This window comes from Bufo bufo, chromosome 2 (genome assembly GCF_905171765.1).
Source record: "Bufo bufo chromosome 2, aBufBuf1.1, whole genome shotgun sequence".
Lineage (NCBI taxonomy): Eukaryota > Metazoa > Chordata > Amphibia > Anura > Bufonidae > Bufo > Bufo bufo.
This window is the reverse complement of record NC_053390.1, coordinates 944,565-963,897: the sequence shown is the minus strand read 5'-3', so window position 1 is coordinate 963,897 and position 19,333 is coordinate 944,565. Positions and strand designations below refer to the sequence as shown.

At 46.8% G+C, this 19,333-nt stretch overlaps 1 protein-coding gene across 2 annotated transcripts in view; it reads right to left on the bottom strand.

The window, feature by feature from the left end:
• Window positions 1-3,939: 3,939 nt before the first annotated feature.
• The window catches only part of LOC120991287, a 46,825-nt gene continuing 31,431 nt past the window's right edge, over window positions 3,940-19,333 (bottom strand). Inside the window, exon 8 of one of the 2 annotated variants that reach the window (XM_040420130.1) lies at window positions 3,940-4,057. The gene's annotated coding sequence lies outside the window, so the exon portion shown is untranslated. Of the gene's footprint in view, window positions 4,058-6,433; window positions 6,559-19,333 lie in introns of those variants that run through there. The other variant, XM_040420129.1, reaches the window with a different exon arrangement.

Here is a 19,333-nt window from a genome sequence, read left to right as displayed (position 1 = left end):
TCCACACAGACTGACCTGTCACCCAATCCTTGACCTCAGTCGACCCGCAGACTGACCCGACACCCAAACAGCGACTTCCCTGTCCAAGCGCAGACTGACCTGCTATATAGATGACTGTTTGACCTCACTGCCCTGAGCTGGTGATATAATCCAATCACAGACAGCCCTTCTAGGTGGGGTGTGACCTCCCCCTGTGACATCATTGAATCAGAGAAACCTGCTAGGTGGGGTGTGACCTCACCCTGTGACATCATTGAATCAGAGAAACCTGCTAGGTGGGGTGTGACCTCACCCTGTGACATCATTGAATCAGAGAAACCTGCTAGGTAGAGTGTGACCTCACCATGTGACATCACTGAATCAGAAACCTGCTAGGTAGAGTGTGACCTCACCCTGTGACATCATTGAATCAGAGAAACCTGCTAGGTGGGGTGTGACCTCACCCTGTGACATCATTGAATCAGAGAAACCTGCTAGGTGGGGTGTGACCTCCCCCTGTGACATCATTGAATCAGAGAAACCTGCTAGGTGGGGTGTGACCTCACCCTGTGACATCATTGAATCAGAGAAACCTGCTAGGTAGAGTGTGACCTCACCATGTGACATCACTGAATCAGAAACCTGCTAGGTAGAGTGTGACCTCACCCTGTGACATCATTGAATCAGAGAAACCTGCTAGGTGGGGTGTGACCTCCCCCTGTGACATCATTGAATCAGAGAAACCTGCTAGGTAGAATGTGACCTCACTGAATCAGAAACCTGCTAGGTGGAGTGTGACCTCCCCCTGTGACATCATTGAATCAGAGAAACCTGCTAGGTGGGGTGTGACCTCCCCCTGTGACATCATTGAATCAGAGAAACCTGCTAGGTGGGGTGTGACCTCCCCCTGTGACATCATTGAATCAGAGAAACCTGCTGGATAGAGAGTGTGACCTCACCCTGTGACATCATTGAATCAGAAACCTGCTAGGTAGAGAGTGTGACCTCACCCTGTGACATCATTGAATCAGAGAAACCTGCTAGGTGGAGTGTGACCTCCCCCTGTGACATCATTGAATCAGAGAAACCTGCTAGGTGGAGTGTGACCTCCCCCTGTGACATCATTGAATCAGAGAAACCTGCTAGGTAGGAGTGTGACCTCCCCCTGTGACATCATTGAATCAGAGAAACCTGCTGGATAGAGAGTGTGACCTCCCCCTGTGACATCATTGAATCAGAGAAACCTGCTAGGTGGAGTGTGACCTCCCCCTGTGACATCATTGAATCAGAGAAACCTGCTAGGTAGAGTGTGACCTCCCCCTGTGACATCATTGAATCAGAGAAACCTGCTGGATAGAGAGTGTGACCTCACCCTGTGACATCATTGAATCAGAAACCTGCTAGGTAGAGAGTGTGACCTCACCCTGTGACATCATTGAATCAGAGAAACCTGCTAGGTGGAGTGTGACCTCCCCCTGTGACATCATTGAATCAGAGAAACCTGCTAGGTGGAGTGTGACCTCCCCCTGTGACATCATTGAATCAGAGAAACCTGCTAGGTAGAGTGTGACCTCCCCCTGTGACATCATTGAATCCTGCTAGGTAGAGTGTGACCTCACCCTGTGACATCAGGCTGCAGACAAGATTTGGTGTTGAGCTGAGAGCATTGTGTAGTCTGGATCCAGTGGGTTCTAGGTGTCAGCAGGACGAGGCATGTGCAGGGCTATAGCCTGTTCACACTAGGTCGCTTGTGTTGTAATCCCTTGTGCCCTCATTACGGCGGGGAGCAGTTTATCCAAGGGGAGCTCTACCACAAGTGACACACAAGTCTCCGCTGTGGAAGTGATCGCTCCTAACATTTAGAGCTTACACCCAGTGGAGGCCCCACAGGATCACCCTGCTCAGCCACATACACGATCCACTGCTGCCATCTAGTGAGCACCAGTGCAAGCTGCACACACCAGACATCAGTAGATGAGAAGTGTCCAGAGGGGCTCCACCTGAGGACAGTGACAGGCCCTGAAATAGTGGCGTAGCTATAGGGGAAGCAAGGGAAACTGCTGATTTGGGGCCCGGACTCAGAAGGGGCCCACCCAGGAGGAGGACTAAAAGATATTATTGTCAGGGCCTCCCTCAGCAGTATTATACAATGACATTACATACAGTGACAGTATATACACTGTAGGAGAAGGATGGGACAGCTGCCGAGTCTCGTCAGAGTGAGCTTTACTAGCCACTAAGGTGGCCAGAGGTCTGGTTTTAGGGCTTTCAGACTCCCTGTCCTCCGTCTGGTGCAGGGCCTGGGCGGACACAGGGATGTCCTTTTGAGCAGGAAGAACGTCGCCCTCCCTGCCACCCCTGCAGCTGACAGAAGTTGATTTTTACCTTCATTTTTTAAATCCCCGTCGGCTGCGGCGTGGGAAGGGTGGGGTCTAACTGGGGGGGGGGGATTTAAAGTCCGTCTTTTGAGGGTGCCCTGAGTGGCCACCCTACTAGCCACAGGGAGTGAGGGTTGCGAAGAAGTTACTAAGAGGGGGGGGGGGGGGGGGGGGGGGCAGTTATTTCTAGTTACACCACAGGCCTCACCGTGGAATGTGTCCAAGGACATCCAGCAGTTCTGGAGGACTAGCTCTAGAGCGGCAGACTAGTAGAGGGGGCAGGGTTTGATCTAGAGATACCTAACAATCATTCTTATTTCAGGAGGACACAGCAACATCAGAAGAGACCAGGAGAATCCATGAAAAACATTTATTGCGAGTTCCTGATCACAGACGGCATCATCTTCCAGGTCAGAGCTCCAGATACAGATCTTCAGGGTCCTCATTTCTAACCTTCAGAGGCTGGGGCCTGCCTGGGTATGAGAAGAGCAAACTGAATTCTATAGAAGTGATCCCCTCCCTCACCCCAACAGATCAGGCCGTCCCCAATATCACTCCCATCATCTCTGGTTACCTGTAATAAACCAGCCATCCTCTGTGAAGGCTTCGCTCGTCATTTGCTCCATGCCAAGGTAACCCAGAAAGACATTCCGGCCCCACAGGCTGAGCCCATCCTTGTACTCTCTGCTTTTACATCCAGCAAGTTCAAATCTAGGAGGAGAAAATTGATTGATTTTATGAAATCAAGTGGGTATCCCCCCCGAATCAAACCCATCACCCCATGTACCACAGCCATAGGGTGGGGGAGATACGTGAAGGATGCTGCGCATCCTGGCCGGTCACAAAACTTCAGACGCATCAAAAGTATAAGGGGGTTGAGTGGAACATGAAGCCATTTACATGGGGCGGATGTAAGCTCCATAAACCAAGTGGCGGCACACTGTCAGGTGTGAATAGGCATCATGCTGAGGTCATCCGTGAACATCAGCAGTGATGCTCATGTCTCACCTCCCTGTCCTCCGACTTGATGGCAGCATAATGCTTTGCAGCCCACTGGTCTCCTCCTTGCCGTATAACTCCAGCACATCAATCCCCAGGCTCCTAAAGTATTCTGCCACTTTCTGACTGATGGGCTCCGTTCCCACATAACAGAGAGCACAGCGATCCAGCCCCAGAGCCATCCGGGCCGGCGTGAAGACCACATGCTCAGCAAGACTGTGGCCCCAGGGCAGCGAACCAGAACTGCATGGCAGAGGAGAAAGGGTACCATGAGAAGTCAGAATCAGTTCCATCATATTAAGACAGGTCTAGAGTAACCATACACAAAGAGCTTTCAGAGAGGTCACAGTGCCCCCAGATGAGAGGAGGAAACATCACCGCAGCAGAGCCTCATTTCCCAAGAGACTGGCATTCCCATGCACTGTGCCATTACTTGGTCAGCAGATGAGTGGAGCCATCAGTGTGCTTCAGGTTGTAGACAGATTACGCCATTGCTTCGCCCTTCAAATCTGTGAGCCTGGTATCACTGACCTTGTGTAGGACTGAAGACCTTTCTCTCTGGCCCAGCTAATGGTCATCTTCTGCAACAATGATGCCTTCTTCTCCACCAGCATCCACCTCTTCTTCACCTTCTCCCAGAGTCCAGGAAATCCCAGGAAGAGGGTGGGTCGGACATCACACAGAGTAGACACCAGAGACCTCTGTAAAACACATCCAGAAGAAAAAAAGCAGACTGGTTTAAGAGCTGCACTTCTACAAGCAGCCAAACAATGCGAGTTTGTGAGCATTCGCGTGTTTGATGTCAAGTGTGTGTTTGTATTAAGTGACTTTAGATTACATGACTTCAGGATTCAGGGACTTTACGAGGGGACTACAGTAAGTTACATTCTCATCACTGCACTGTATTTTTTCTCTTTTGTTGCATAATCCCCATTAGTATGTGTTCCATTATTGACAGCGCAGGCCAGTGCTCGTCTTGTCTGATGTCTGCAGTCCTGGAGTCAAAAGTCATATCTTTGTTCAAAATGTGAGCAAATTGCCCGTTTAGAATCGCACAGAGTATATAACTGGGCGAGTTTCAACACTGAAAAGCATTGACAATTTGGAAAAGAGTTTGCTGCTCACTGAGCAAGCGCTCTATGGGGCAGATGTGAGGGGAGGGTGGTAGTGAGGAGGCTCAGGAAAGTGAGGGAGCTAGCTGGATAGCAGTTAGAAAGCAGGGTAGAGGGAAAAGTGCCAGGGAGGCTAGCCCTGTCCGACACACCAACAGGTTGTCAGATGAGGGAGATGTCAGTTCAGGGAGGAGGCTGGAGAAGCCAGCCCTACGCCTCGTCCTAGGGAGGAGGCTGGAGAAGCCAGCCCTACGCCTCGTCCTAGGGATGAGGCTGGAGAAGCCAGCCCTACGCCTCGTCCTAGGGAGGAGGCTGGAGAAGCCAGCCCTACGCCTCGTCCTAGGGAGGAGGCTGGAGAAGCCAGCCCTACGCCTCGTCCTAGGGAGGAGGCTGGAGAAGCCAGCCCTACGCCTCGTCCTAGGGAGGAGGCTGGAGAAGCCAGCCCTACGCCTCGTCCTAGGGAGGAGGCTGGAGAAGCCAGCCCTACGCCTCGTCCTAGGGAGGAGGCTGGAGAAGCCAGCCCTACGCCTCGTCCTAGGGAGGAGGCTGGAGAAGCCAGCCCTACGCCTCGTCCTAGGGAGGAGGCTGGAGAAGCCAGCCCTACGCCTCGTCCTAGGGAGGAGGCTGGAGAAGCCAGCCCTACGCCTCGTCCTAGGGAGGAGGCTGGAGAAGCCAGCCCTACGCCTCGTCCTAGGGAGGAGGCTGGAGAAGCCAGCCCTACGCCTCGTCCTAGGGAGGAGGCTGGAGAAGCCAGCCCTACGCCTCGTCCTAGGGAGGAGGCTGGAGAAGCCAGCCCTACGCCTCGTCCTAGGGAGTAGGCTGGAGAAGCCAGCCCTACGCCTCGTCCTAGGGAGGAGGCTGGAGAAGCCAGCCCTACGCCTCGTCCTAGGGAGGAGGCTGGAGAAGCCAGCCCTACGCCTCGTCCTAGGGAGGAGGCTGGAGAAGCCAGCCCTACGCCTCGTCCTAGGGAGGAGGCTGGAGAAGCCAGCCCTACGCCTCGTCCTAGGGAGGAGGCTGGAGAAGCCAGCCCTACGCCTCGTCCTAGGGAGGAGGCTGGAGAAGCCAGCCCTACGCCTCGTCCTAGGGAGGAGGCTGGAGAAGCCAGCCCTACGCCTCGTCCTAGGGAGGAGGCTGGAGAAGCCAGCCCTACGCCTCGTCCTAGGGAGGAGGCTGGAGAAGCCAGCCCTACGCCTCGTCCTAGGGAGGAGGCTGGAGAAGCCAGCCCTACGCCTCGTCCTAGGGAGGAGGCTGGAGAAGCCAGCCCTACGCCTCGTCCTAGGGAGGAGGCTGGAGAAGCCAGCCCTACGCCTCGTCCTAGGGAGGAGGCTGGAGAAGCCAGCCCTACGCCTCGTCCTAGGGAGGAGGCTGGAGAAGCCAGCCCTACGCCTCGTCCTAGGGAGGAGGCTGGAGAAGCCAGCCCTACGCCTCGTCCTAGGGAGGAGGCTGGAGAAGCCAGCCCTACGCCTCGTCCTAGGGAGGAGGCTGGAGAAGCCAGCCCTACGCCTCGTCCTAGGGAGGAGGCTGGAGAAGCCAGCCCTACGCCTCGTCCTAGGGAGGAGGCTGGAGAAGCCAGCCCTACGCCTCGTCCTAGGGAGGAGGCTGGAGAAGCCAGCCCTACGCCTCGTCCTAGGGAGGAGGCTGGAGAAGCCAGCCCTACGCTTTGTCCTAGGGAGGAGGCTGGAGAAGCCAGCCCTACGCTTCGCCTGTATTGTTTTGCACCTGAATCTCTCCAGTAAAGAGAGTGCACTACACCTTACCATCCCTTCTGGAGAGCAGCAACACGTGGTGACACCTCGACGATATCCATTGGCCCCAGCATAGCGTTGGGGCCACCCCGAATTCAGCCACTGCAACCGGTACTATTTAGTGTCCGGCCCACCATTGCTCAGCTCCTTCTGATGCAGTCCTGGGGTTCAGATTCTCACCTTCCACGCAGCAGGCTCTGTGAAGAATGTGGAGCCTCCACAGGACAGAATGAGCCACAGGTCGAAGAGCTGCACGGCCATGCTGCCGAGGGGCAGGTAACTGAGGACAACCTCCTCCGAACCCAATCCCAGCGTCTCCTGCAGGGCCCTGGATGTCCAGGTCACCTATAGAGGAATCATACGGCACATGAGCAGTCCTGCACTGTATATGTAATGATGGAGACCATACAGGCTGACCTCCCCGGAGTTATCCACAACAGTCTGTGGTGCTACATATGGGAGAGCCATATGGACTGGCAGTATAAATAGTCAAGGAAGCACTGTAGATGGTCCGCCACCTGAAGCTTCTGACCCCATGTAAACATTTACTGTATAGACATTACTGTTATCAGGTGACCGTATAGACAGAGCACTCCTCAGCGCAGGCTGAGCACAGTATACACCGCACCATACAGCAAGGGGCAGTGTACGGTATATACTGTATATGACAATTAGGTATAGTTCTGCAGTACAGTCTATTATACATAGACTGTACATATACGGTATAGCAGTGTACGGTATATATACACTGTATATGACAATTAGGTATAGTTCTGTACAGTATATTATACATATGGAGGAGATAACAGGGGGCGCTGTATAGCAGTGTACGGTATATACAGTACAGTATACATATGGAGGAGATAACAGGGGGCGGGGTATAGCAGTGTACGGTATATATACTGTATATTATACATATGGAGGAGATAACAGGGGGCGCTGTATAGCAGTGTACGGTATATACAGTACAGTATACATATGGAGGAGATAACAGGGGGTGCGGTATAGCAGTGTACGGTATATATACAGTATATTATACATATGGAGGAGATAACAGGGGGCGGGGTATAGCAGTGTACAGTATATATACAGTACAGTATACATATGGAGGAGATAACAGGGGGCGCGGTATAGCAGTGTACGGTATATATACTGTACAGTATATTATACATATGGAGGAGATAACAGGGAGCGCGGTATAGCAGTGTACGGTATATATACAGTACAGTATACATATAGAGGAGATAACAGGGGCACGGTATAGCAGTGTACGGTATATATACAGTACAGTATACATATGGAGGAGATAACAGGGGGCGCGGTATAGCAGTGTACGGTATATATACAGTACAGTATACATATGGAGGAGATAACAGGGGGCACGGTATAGCAGTGTACGGTATATATACAGTACAGTATACATATGGAGGAGATAACAGGGGGCGCGGTATAGCAGTGTACGGTATATATACAGTACTAGCAGTGTACGGTATATATACTGTATATTATACATATGGAGGAGATAACAGGGGGCGCAGTATAGCAGTGTACGGTATATATACAGTATACATATGGAGGAGATAACAGGGGGCGCGGTATAGCAGTGTACGGTATATATACAGTACAGTATACATATGGAGGAGATAACAGGGGGCGCGGTATAGCAGTGTATGGTATATATACAGTACTAGCAGTGTACGGTATATATACTGTATATTATACATATGGAGGAGATAACAGGGGGCGCGGTATAGCAGTGTACGGTATATATACAGTATACATATGGAGGAGATAACAGGGGGCGCGGTATAGCAGTGTACGGTATATATACAGTATACATATGGAGGAGATAACAGGGGGCGCGGTATAGCAGTGTACGGTATATATACAGTACAGTATACATATGGAGGAGATAACAGGGGGCGCGGTATAGCAGTGTACGGTATGTATACAGTACAGTATATTATACATATGGAGGAGATAACAGGGGGCGCGGTATAGCAGTGTACGGTATATATACAGTACTAGCAGTGTACGGTATATATACTGTATATTATACATATGGAGGAGATAACGGGGCGCGGTATAGCAGTGTACGGTATATATACAGTATACATATGGAGGAGATAACAGGGGGCGCGGTATAGCAGTGTACGGTATATATACAGTATACATATGGAGGAGATAACAGGGGCGCGGTATAGCAGTGTACGGTATATATACAGTATACATATGGAGGAGATAACAGGGGGCGCGGTATAGCAGTGTATGGTATATATACAGTATACATATGGAGGAGATAACAGGGGGCGCGGTATAGCAGTGTATGGTATATATACAGTATACATATGGAGGAGATAACAGGGGGCGCGGTATAGCAGTGTACGGTATATATACAGTATACATATGGAGGAGATAACAGGGGGCGCGGTATAGCAGTGTACGGTATATATACTGTATATTATACATATGGAGGAGATAACGGGGCGCGGTATAGCAGTGTACGGTATATATACAGTATACATATGGAGGAGATAACAGGGGGCGCGGTATAGCAGTGTACGGTATATATACAGTATATTATACATATGGAGGAGATAACAGGGGGCGCGGTATAGCAGTGTACGGTATATATACAGTACTAGCAGTGTACGGTGTATATATACTGTATATTATACATATGGAGGAGATAACAGGGGGCGCGGTATAGCAGTGTATGGTATATATACAGTATACATATGGAGGAGATAACAGGGGGCGCGGTATAGCAGTGTACGGTATATATACAGTACTAGCAGTGTACGGTATATATACTGTATATTATACATATGGAGGAGATAACAGGGGGCGCGGTATAGCAGTGTATGGTATATATACAGTATACATATGGAGGAGATAACAGGGGGCGCGGTATAGCAGTGTACGGTATATATACAGTATACATATGGAGATAACAGGGGGCGCGGTATAGCAGTGTACGGTATATATACAGTATATTATACATATGGAGGAGATAACAGGGGGCGCGGTATAGCAGTGTACGGTATATATACTGTATATTATACATATGGAGGAGATAACGGGGCGCGGTATAGCAGTGTACGGTATATATACAGTATACATATGGAGGAGATAACAGGGGGCGCGGTATAGCAGTGTACGGTATATATACTGTATATTATACATATGGAGGAGATAACGGGGCGCGGTATAGCAGTGTACGGTATATATACAGTATACATATGGAGGAGATAACAGGGGGCGCGGTATAGCAGTGTACGGTATATATACAGTATACATATGGAGGAGATAACAGGGGGCGCGGTATAGCAGTGTACGGTATGTATACAGTACAGTATATTATACATATGGAGGAGATAACAGGGGGCGCGGTATAGCAGTGTACGGTATATATACTGTATATTATACATATGGAGGAGATAACGGGGCGCGGTATAGCAGTGTACGGTATATATACAGTATACATATGGAGGAGATAACAGGGGGCGCGGTATAGCAGTGTACGGTATATATACAGTATACATATGGAGGAGATAACAGGGGGCGCGGTATAGCAGTGTACGGTATATATACAGTATACATATAGAGGAGATAACAGGGGCGCGGTATAGCAGTGTACGGTATATATACAGTATACATATGGAGGAGATAACAGGGGGCGCGGTATAGCAGTGTACGGTATATATACAGTATACATATGGAGGAGATAACAGGGGCACGGTATAGCAGTGTACGGTATATATACAGTATACATATGGAGGAGATAACAGGGGGCACGGTATAGCAGTGTACGGTATATATACAGTATACATATGGAGGAGATAACAGGGGGCACGGTATAGCAGTGTACGGTATATATACAGTATACATATGGAGGAGATAACAGGGGGCGCGGTATAGCAGTGTACGGTATATATACAGTATACATATGGAGGAGATAACAGGGGGCGCGGTATAGCAGTGTACGGTATATATACAGTATACATATAGAGGAGATAACAGGGGCGCGGTATAGCAGTGTACGGTATATATACAGTATACATATGGAGGAGATAACAGGGGGCGCGGTATAGCAGTGTACGGTATATATACAGTATACATATGGAGGAGATAACAGGGGCACGGTATAGCAGTGTACGGTATATATACAGTATACATATGGAGGAGATAACAGGGGGCGCGGTATAGCAGTGTACGGTATATATACAGTATACATATGGAGGAGATAACAGGGGCACGGTATAGCAGTGTACGGTATATATACAGTATACATATGGAGGAGATAACAGGGGCGCGGTATAGCAGTGTACGGTATATATACAGTATACATATGGAGGAGATAACAGGGGCGCGGTATAGCAGTGTACGGTATATATACAGTATACATATGGAGGAGATAACAGGGGCACGGTATAGCAGTGTACGGTATATATACAGTATACATATAGAGGAGATAACAGGGGCACGGTATAGCAGTGTACGGTATATATACAGTATACATATGGAGGAGATAACAGGGGGCACGGTATAGCAGTGTACGGTATATATACAGTATACATATGGAGGAGATAACAGGGGGCGCGGTATAGCAGTGTACGGTATATATACAGTATACATATGGAGGAGATAACAGGGGGCGCGGTATAGCAGTGTACGGTATATATACAGTATACATATGGAGGAGATAACAGGGGGCGCGGTATAGCAGTGTACGGTATATATACAGTATACATATTGAGGAGATAACAGGGGGCGCGGTATAGCAGTGTATGGTATATATACAGTATACATATGGAGGAGATAACAGGGGGCGCGGTATAGCAGTGTACGGTATATATACAGTATACATATGGAGATAACAGGGGGCGCGGTATAGCAGTGTACGGTATATATACAGTATATTATACATATGGAGGAGATAACAGGGGGCGCGGTATAGCAGTGTACGGTATATATACAGTATACATATGGAGATAACAGGGGGCGCGGTATAGCAGTGTACGGTATATATACAGTATATTATACATATGGAGGAGATAACAGGGGGCGCGGTATAGCAGTGTACGGTATATATACAGTATACATATAGAGGAGATAACAGGGGCACGGTATAGCAGTGTACGGTATATATACAGTATACATATAGAGGAGATAACAGGGGCACGGTATAGCAGTGTACGGTATATATACAGTATACATATAGAGGAGATAACAGGGGCACGGTATAGCAGTGTACGGTATATATACAGTATACATATGGAGGAGATAACAGGGGCACGGTATAGCAGTGTATGGTATATATACAGTATACATATGGAGGAGATAACAGGGGCGCGGTATAGCAGTGTACGGTATATATACAGTATACATATGGAGGAGATAACAGGGGCACGGTATAGCAGTGTACGGTATATATACAGTATACATATGGAGGAGATAACAGGGGGCGCGGTATAGCAGTGTACGGTATATATACAGTATACATATGGAGGAGATAACAGGGGCACGGTATAGCAGTGTACGGTATATATACAGTATACATATGGAGGAGATAACAGGGGGCGCGGTATAGCAGTGTACGGTATATATACAGTATACATATGGAGGAGATAACAGGGGGCGCGGTATAGCAGTGTACGGTATATATACAGTATACATATGGAGGAGATAACAGGGGGCGCGGTATAGCAGTGTACGGTATATATACAGTATACATATGGAGGAGATAACAGGGGGCGCGGTATAGCAGTGTACGGTATATATACAGTATACATATGGAGGAGATAACAGGGGCACGGTATAGCAGTGTACGGTATATATACAGTATACATATAGAGGAGATAACAGGGGCACGGTATAGCAGTGTACGGTATATATACAGTATATTATACATATAGAGGAGATAACAGGGGCACGGTATAGCAGTGTACGGTATATATACAGTATACATATGGAGGAGATAACAGGGGCACGGTATAGCAGTGTACGGTATATATACAGTATACATATAGAGGAGATAACAGGGGGCGCGGTATAGCAGTGTACGGTATATATACAGTATACATATGGAGATAACAGGGGGCGCGGTATAGCAGTGTACGGTATATATACAGTATATTATACATATAGAGGAGATAACAGGGGCACGGTATAGCAGTGTACGGTATATATACAGTATACATATGGAGGAGATAACAGGGGCACGGTATAGCAGTGTACGGTATATATACAGTATACATATAGAGGAGATAACAGGGGCACGGTATAGCAGTGTACGGTATATATACAGTATACATATGGAGGAGATAACAGGGGGCACGGTATAGCAGTGTACGGTATATATACAGTATACATATGGAGGAGATAACAGGGGGCGCGGTATAGCAGTGTACGGTATATATACAGTATACATATGGAGATAACAGGGGGTGCGGTATAGCAGTGTACGGTATATATACAGTATATTATACATATGGAGGAGATAACAGGGGCACGGTATAGCAGTGTACGGTATATATACAGTATACATATAGAGGAGATAACAGGGGCACGGTATAGCAGTGTACGGTATATATACAGTATACATATAGAGGAGATAACAGGGGCACGGTATAGCAGTGTACGGTATGTATACAGTACAGTATATTATACATATGGAGGAGATAACAGGGGGCACGGTATAGCAGTGTACGGTATATATACAGTACTAGCAGTGTACGGTATATATACTGTATATTATACATATGGAGGAGATAACAGGGCGCGGTATAGCAGTGTACGGTATATATACAGTATACATATGGAGGAGATAACAGGGGGCGCGGTATAGCAGTGTACGGTATATATACAGTATACATATGGAGGAGATAACAGGGGCACGGTATAGCAGTGTACGGTATATATACAGTATACATATGGAGGAGATAACAGGGGGCACGGTATAGCAGTGTACGGTATATATACAGTATACATATGGAGGAGATAACAGGGGCACGGTATAGCAGTGTACGGTATATATACAGTATACATATGGAGGAGATAACAGGGGGCGCGGTATAGCAGTGTACGGTATATATACAGTATACATATGGAGGAGATAACAGGGGCACGGTATAGCAGTGTACGGTATATATACAGTACAGTATACATATGGAGGAGATAACAGGGGCACGGTATAGCAGTGTACAGTATATATACAGTACAGTATACATATGGAGGAGATAACAGGGGCGCGGTATAGCAGTGTACGGTATATATACAGTATACATATGGAGGAGATAACAGGGGGCGCGGTATAGCAGTGTACGGTATATATACAGTATACATATGGAGGAGATAACAGGGGCACGGTATAGCAGTGTACGGTATATATACAGTATACATATGGAGGAGATAACAGGGGCACGGTATAGCAGTGTACGGTATATATACAGTACAGTATACATATGGAGGAGATAACAGGGGGCGCGGTATAGCAGTGTACGGTATATATACAGTATACATATGGAGATAACAGGGGGCGCGGTATAGCAGTGTACGGTATATATACAGTATATTATACATATGGAGGAGATAACAAGGGCACGGTATAGCAGTGTACGGTATATATACAGTATACATATGGAGGAGATAACAGGGGGCGCGGTATAGCAGTGTACGGTATATATACAGTATACATATGGAGATAACAGGGGGCGCGGTATAGCAGTGTACGGTATATATACAGTATATTATACATATGGAGGAGATAACAGGGGCACGGTATAGCAGTGTACGGTATATATACAGTATACATATGGAGGAGATAACAGGGGGCGCGGTATAGCAGTGTACGGTATATATACAGTATACATATGGAGATAACAGGGGGCGCGGTATAGCAGTGTACGGTATATATACAGTATACATATAGAGGAGATAACAGGGGCACGGTATAGCAGTGTACGGTATATATACAGTATACATATGGAGGAGATAACAGGGGGCGCGGTATAGCAGTGTACGGTATATATACAGTATACATATGGAGGAGATAACAGGGGCACGGTATAGCAGTGTACGGTATATATACAGTATACATATAGAGGAGATAACAGGGGCACGGTATAGCAGTGTACGGTATATATACAGTATACATATGGAGGAGATAACAGGGGCACGGTATAGCAGTGTACGGTATATATACAGTATACATATGGAGGAGATAACAGGGGCACGGTATAGCAGTGTACGGTATATATACAGTACAGTATACATATGGAGGAGATAACAGGGGCACGGTATAGCAGTGTACGGTATATATACAGTATACATATGGAGGAGATAACAGGGGGCGCGGTATAGCAGTGTACGGTATATATACAGTATACATATGGAGGAGATAACAGGGGGCGCGGTATAGCAGTGTACGGTATATATACAGTATACATATGGAGGAGATAACAGGGGCACGGTATAGCAGTGTACGGTATATATACAGTATACATATGGAGGAGATAACAGGGGGCGCGGTATAGCAGTGTACGGTATATATACAGTATACATATGGAGGAGATAACAGGGGCACGGTATAGCAGTGTACGGTATATATACAGTATACATATGGAGGAGATAACAGGGGCGCGGTATAGCAGTGTACGGTATATATACAGTATACATATGGAGGAGATAACAGGGGCGCGGTATAGCAGTGTACGGTATATATACAGTATACATATAGAGGAGATAACAGGGGCACGGTATAGCAGTGTACGGTATATATACAGTATACATATGGAGGAGATAACAGGGGGCGCGGTATAGCAGTGTACGGTATATATACAGTATACATATGGAGGAGATAACAGGGGCGCGGTATAGCAGTGTACGGTATATATACAGTATACATATGGAGGAGATAACAGGGGGCACGGTATAGCAGTGTATGGTATATATACAGTATACATATGGAGGAGATAACAGGGGGCGCGGTATAGCAGTGTACGGTATATATACAGTATACATATGGAGATAACAGGGGGCGCGGTATAGCAGTGTACGGTATATATACAGTATACATATGGAGGAGATAACAGGGGCACGGTATAGCAGTGTACGGTATATATACAGTATACATATGGAGGAGATAACAGGGGGCGCGGTATAGCAGTGTACGGTATATATACAGTATACATATGGAGGAGATAACAGGGGCACGGTATAGCAGTGTACGGTATATATACAGTACAGTATACATATGGAGGAGATAACAGGGGCACGGTATAGCAGTGTACAGTATATATACAGTACAGTATACATATGGAGGAGATAACAGGGGCGCGGTATAGCAGTGTACGGTATATATACAGTATACATATGGAGGAGATAACAGGGGGGCGCGGTATAGCAGTGTACGGTATATATACAGTATACATATGGAGGAGATAACAGGGGCACGGTATAGCAGTGTACGGTATATATACAGTATACATATGGAGGAGATAACAGGGGCACGGTATAGCAGTGTACGGTATATATACAGTACAGTATACATATGGAGGAGATAACAGGGGGCGCGGTATAGCAGTGTACGGTATATATACAGTATACATATGGAGATAACAGGGGGCGCGGTATAGCAGTGTACGGTATATATACAGTATACATATGGAGGAGATAACAGGGGCACGGTATAGCAGTGTACGGTATATATACAGTATACATATGGAGGAGATAACAGGGGCACGGTATAGCAGTGTACGGTATATATACAGTACAGTATACATATGGAGGAGATAACAGGGGGCGTGGTATAGCAGTGTACGGTATATATACAGTACAGTATACATATGGAGGAGATAACAGGGGCACGGTATAGCAGTGTACGGTATATATACAGTATACATATGGAGGAGATAACAGGGGGCGCGGTATAGCAGTGTACGGTATATATACAGTATACATATGGAGGAGATAACAGGGGGCGCGGTATAGCAGTGTACGGTATATATACAGTATACATATGGAGGAGATAACAGGGGCACGGTATAGCAGTGTACGGTATATATACAGTATACATATGGAGGAGATAACAGGGGGCGCGGTATAGCAGTGTACGGTATATATACAGTATACATATGGAGGAGATAACAGGGGCACGGTATAGCAGTGTACGGTATATATACAGTATACATATGGAGGAGATAACAGGGGCGCGGTATAGCAGTGTACGGTATATATACAGTATACATATGGAGGAGATAACAGGGGCGCGGTATAGCAGTGTACGGTATATATACAGTATACATATAGAGGAGATAACAGGGGCACGGTATAGCAGTGTACGGTATATATACAGTATACATATGGAGGAGATAACAGGGGGCGCGGTATAGCAGTGTACGGTATATATACAGTATACATATGGAGGAGATAACAGGGGCGCGGTATAGCAGTGTACGGTATATATACAGTATACATATGGAGGAGATAACAGGGGGCACGGTATAGCAGTGTATGGTATATATACAGTATACATATGGAGGAGATAACAGGGGGCGCGGTATAGCAGTGTACGGTATATATACAGTATACATATGGAGATAACAGGGGGCGCGGTATAGCAGTGTACGGTATATATACAGTATACATATGGAGGAGATAACAGGGGCACGGTATAGCAGTGTACGGTATATATACAGTATACATATGGAGGAGATAACAGGGGGCGCGGTATAGCAGTGTACGGTATATATACAGTATACATATGGAGGAGATAACAGGGGCACGGTATAGCAGTGTACGGTATATATACAGTACAGTATACATATGGAGGAGATAACAGGGGCACGGTATAGCAGTGTACAGTATATATACAGTACAGTATACATATGGAGGAGATAACAGGGGCGCGGTATAGCAGTGTACGGTATATATACAGTATACATATGGAGGAGATAACAGGGGGCGCGGTATAGCAGTGTACGGTATATATACAGTATACATATGGAGGAGATAACAGGGGCACGGTATAGCAGTGTACGGTATATATACAGTATACATATGGAGGAGATAACAGGGGCACGGTATAGCAGTGTACGGTATATATACAGTACAGTATACATATGGAGGAGATAACAGGGGGCGCGGTATAGCAGTGTACGGTATATATACAGTATACATATGGAGATAACAGGGGGCGCGGTATAGCAGTGTACGGTATATATACAGTATATTATACATATGGAGGAGATAACAGGGGGCACGGTATAGCAGTGTACGGTATATATACAGTATACATATGGAGGAGATAACAGGGGGCGCGGTATAGCAGTGTACGGTATATATACAGTATACATATGGAGATAACAGGGGGCGCGGTATAGCAGTGTACGGTATATATACAGTATATTATACATATGGAGGAGATAACAGGGGCTCGGTATAGCAGTGTACGGTATATATACAGTATACATATGGAGGAGATAACAGGGGGGCGCGGTATAAGCAGTGTACGGTATATATACAGTATACATATGGAGATAACAGGGGGCGCGGTATAGCAGTGTACGGTATATATACAGTATACATATAGAGGAGATAACAGGGGCACGGTATAGCAGTGTACGGTATATATACAGTATACATATGGAGGAGATAACAGGGGGCGCGGTATAGCAGTGTACGGTATATATACAGTATACATATGGAGGAGATAACAGGGGCACGGTATAGCAGTGTACGGTATATATACAGTATACATATAGAGGAGATAACAGGGGCACGGTATAGCAGTGTACGGTATATATACAGTATACATATGAAGGAGATAACAGGGGCACGGTATAGCAGTGTACGGTATATATACAGTACAGTATACATATGGAGGAGATAACAGGGGGCGTGGTATAGCAGTGTACGGTATATATACAGTACAGTATACATATGGAGGGAGATAACAGGGGCACGGTATAGCAGTGTACGGTATATATACAGTATACATATGGAGGAGAAAACAGGGGGCGCGGTATAGCAGTGTACGGTATATATACAGTATACATATGGAGGAGATAACAGGGGCGCGGTATAGCAGTGTACGGTATATATACAGTATACATATGGAGGAGATAACAGGGGGCACGGTATAGCAGTGTACGGTATATATACAGTATACATATGGAGGAGATAACAGGGGGCGCGGTATAGCAGTGTACGGTATATATACAGTATACATATGGAGGAGATAACAGGGGCACGGTATAGCAGTGTACGGTATATATACAGTATACATATGGAGGAGATAACAGGGGCACGGTATAGCAGTGTACGGTATATATACAGTATACATATGGAGGAGATAACAGGGGGCGCTGGTATAGCAGTGTACGGTATATATACAGTATACATATGGAGGAGATAACAGGGGGCGCGGTATAGCAGTGTAAGGTATATATACAGTATACATATGGAGGAGATAACAGGGGCGCGGTATAGCAGTGTAACGGTATATATACAGTATACATATGGAGGAGATAACAGGGGGCTCGGTAATAGCAGTGTACGGTATATATACAGTATACATATGGAGGAGATAACAGGGGGCAGCGGTATAGCAGTGTACGGTATATATACAGTATACATATGGAGGAGATAACAGGGCACGGGTATAGCAGTGTACGGTATATATACAGTATACATATGGAGGAGATAACAGGGGCGCGGTATAGCAGTGTACGGTATATTACAGTATACATATTGAGGAGATAACAGGGGGCGCGGGTATAGCAGTGTACGGTATATATACAGTATACATATGGAGGAGATAACAGGGGGCACGGTATAGCAGTGTACGGTATATATACAGTATACAATATAGAGGAGATAACAGGGGCACGGTATAGCAGTGTACGGTATATATACAGTATACATATGGAGGAGATAACAGGGGGCGCGGTATAGCAGTGTACGGTATATATACAGTATACATATAGAGGAGATAACAGGGGGCACGGTATAGCAGTGTACGGTATATATACAGTATACTTATGGAGGATAACAGGGGGCACGGTATAGCAGTGTACGGTATATATACAGTATACATATGGAGGAGATAACAGGGGCG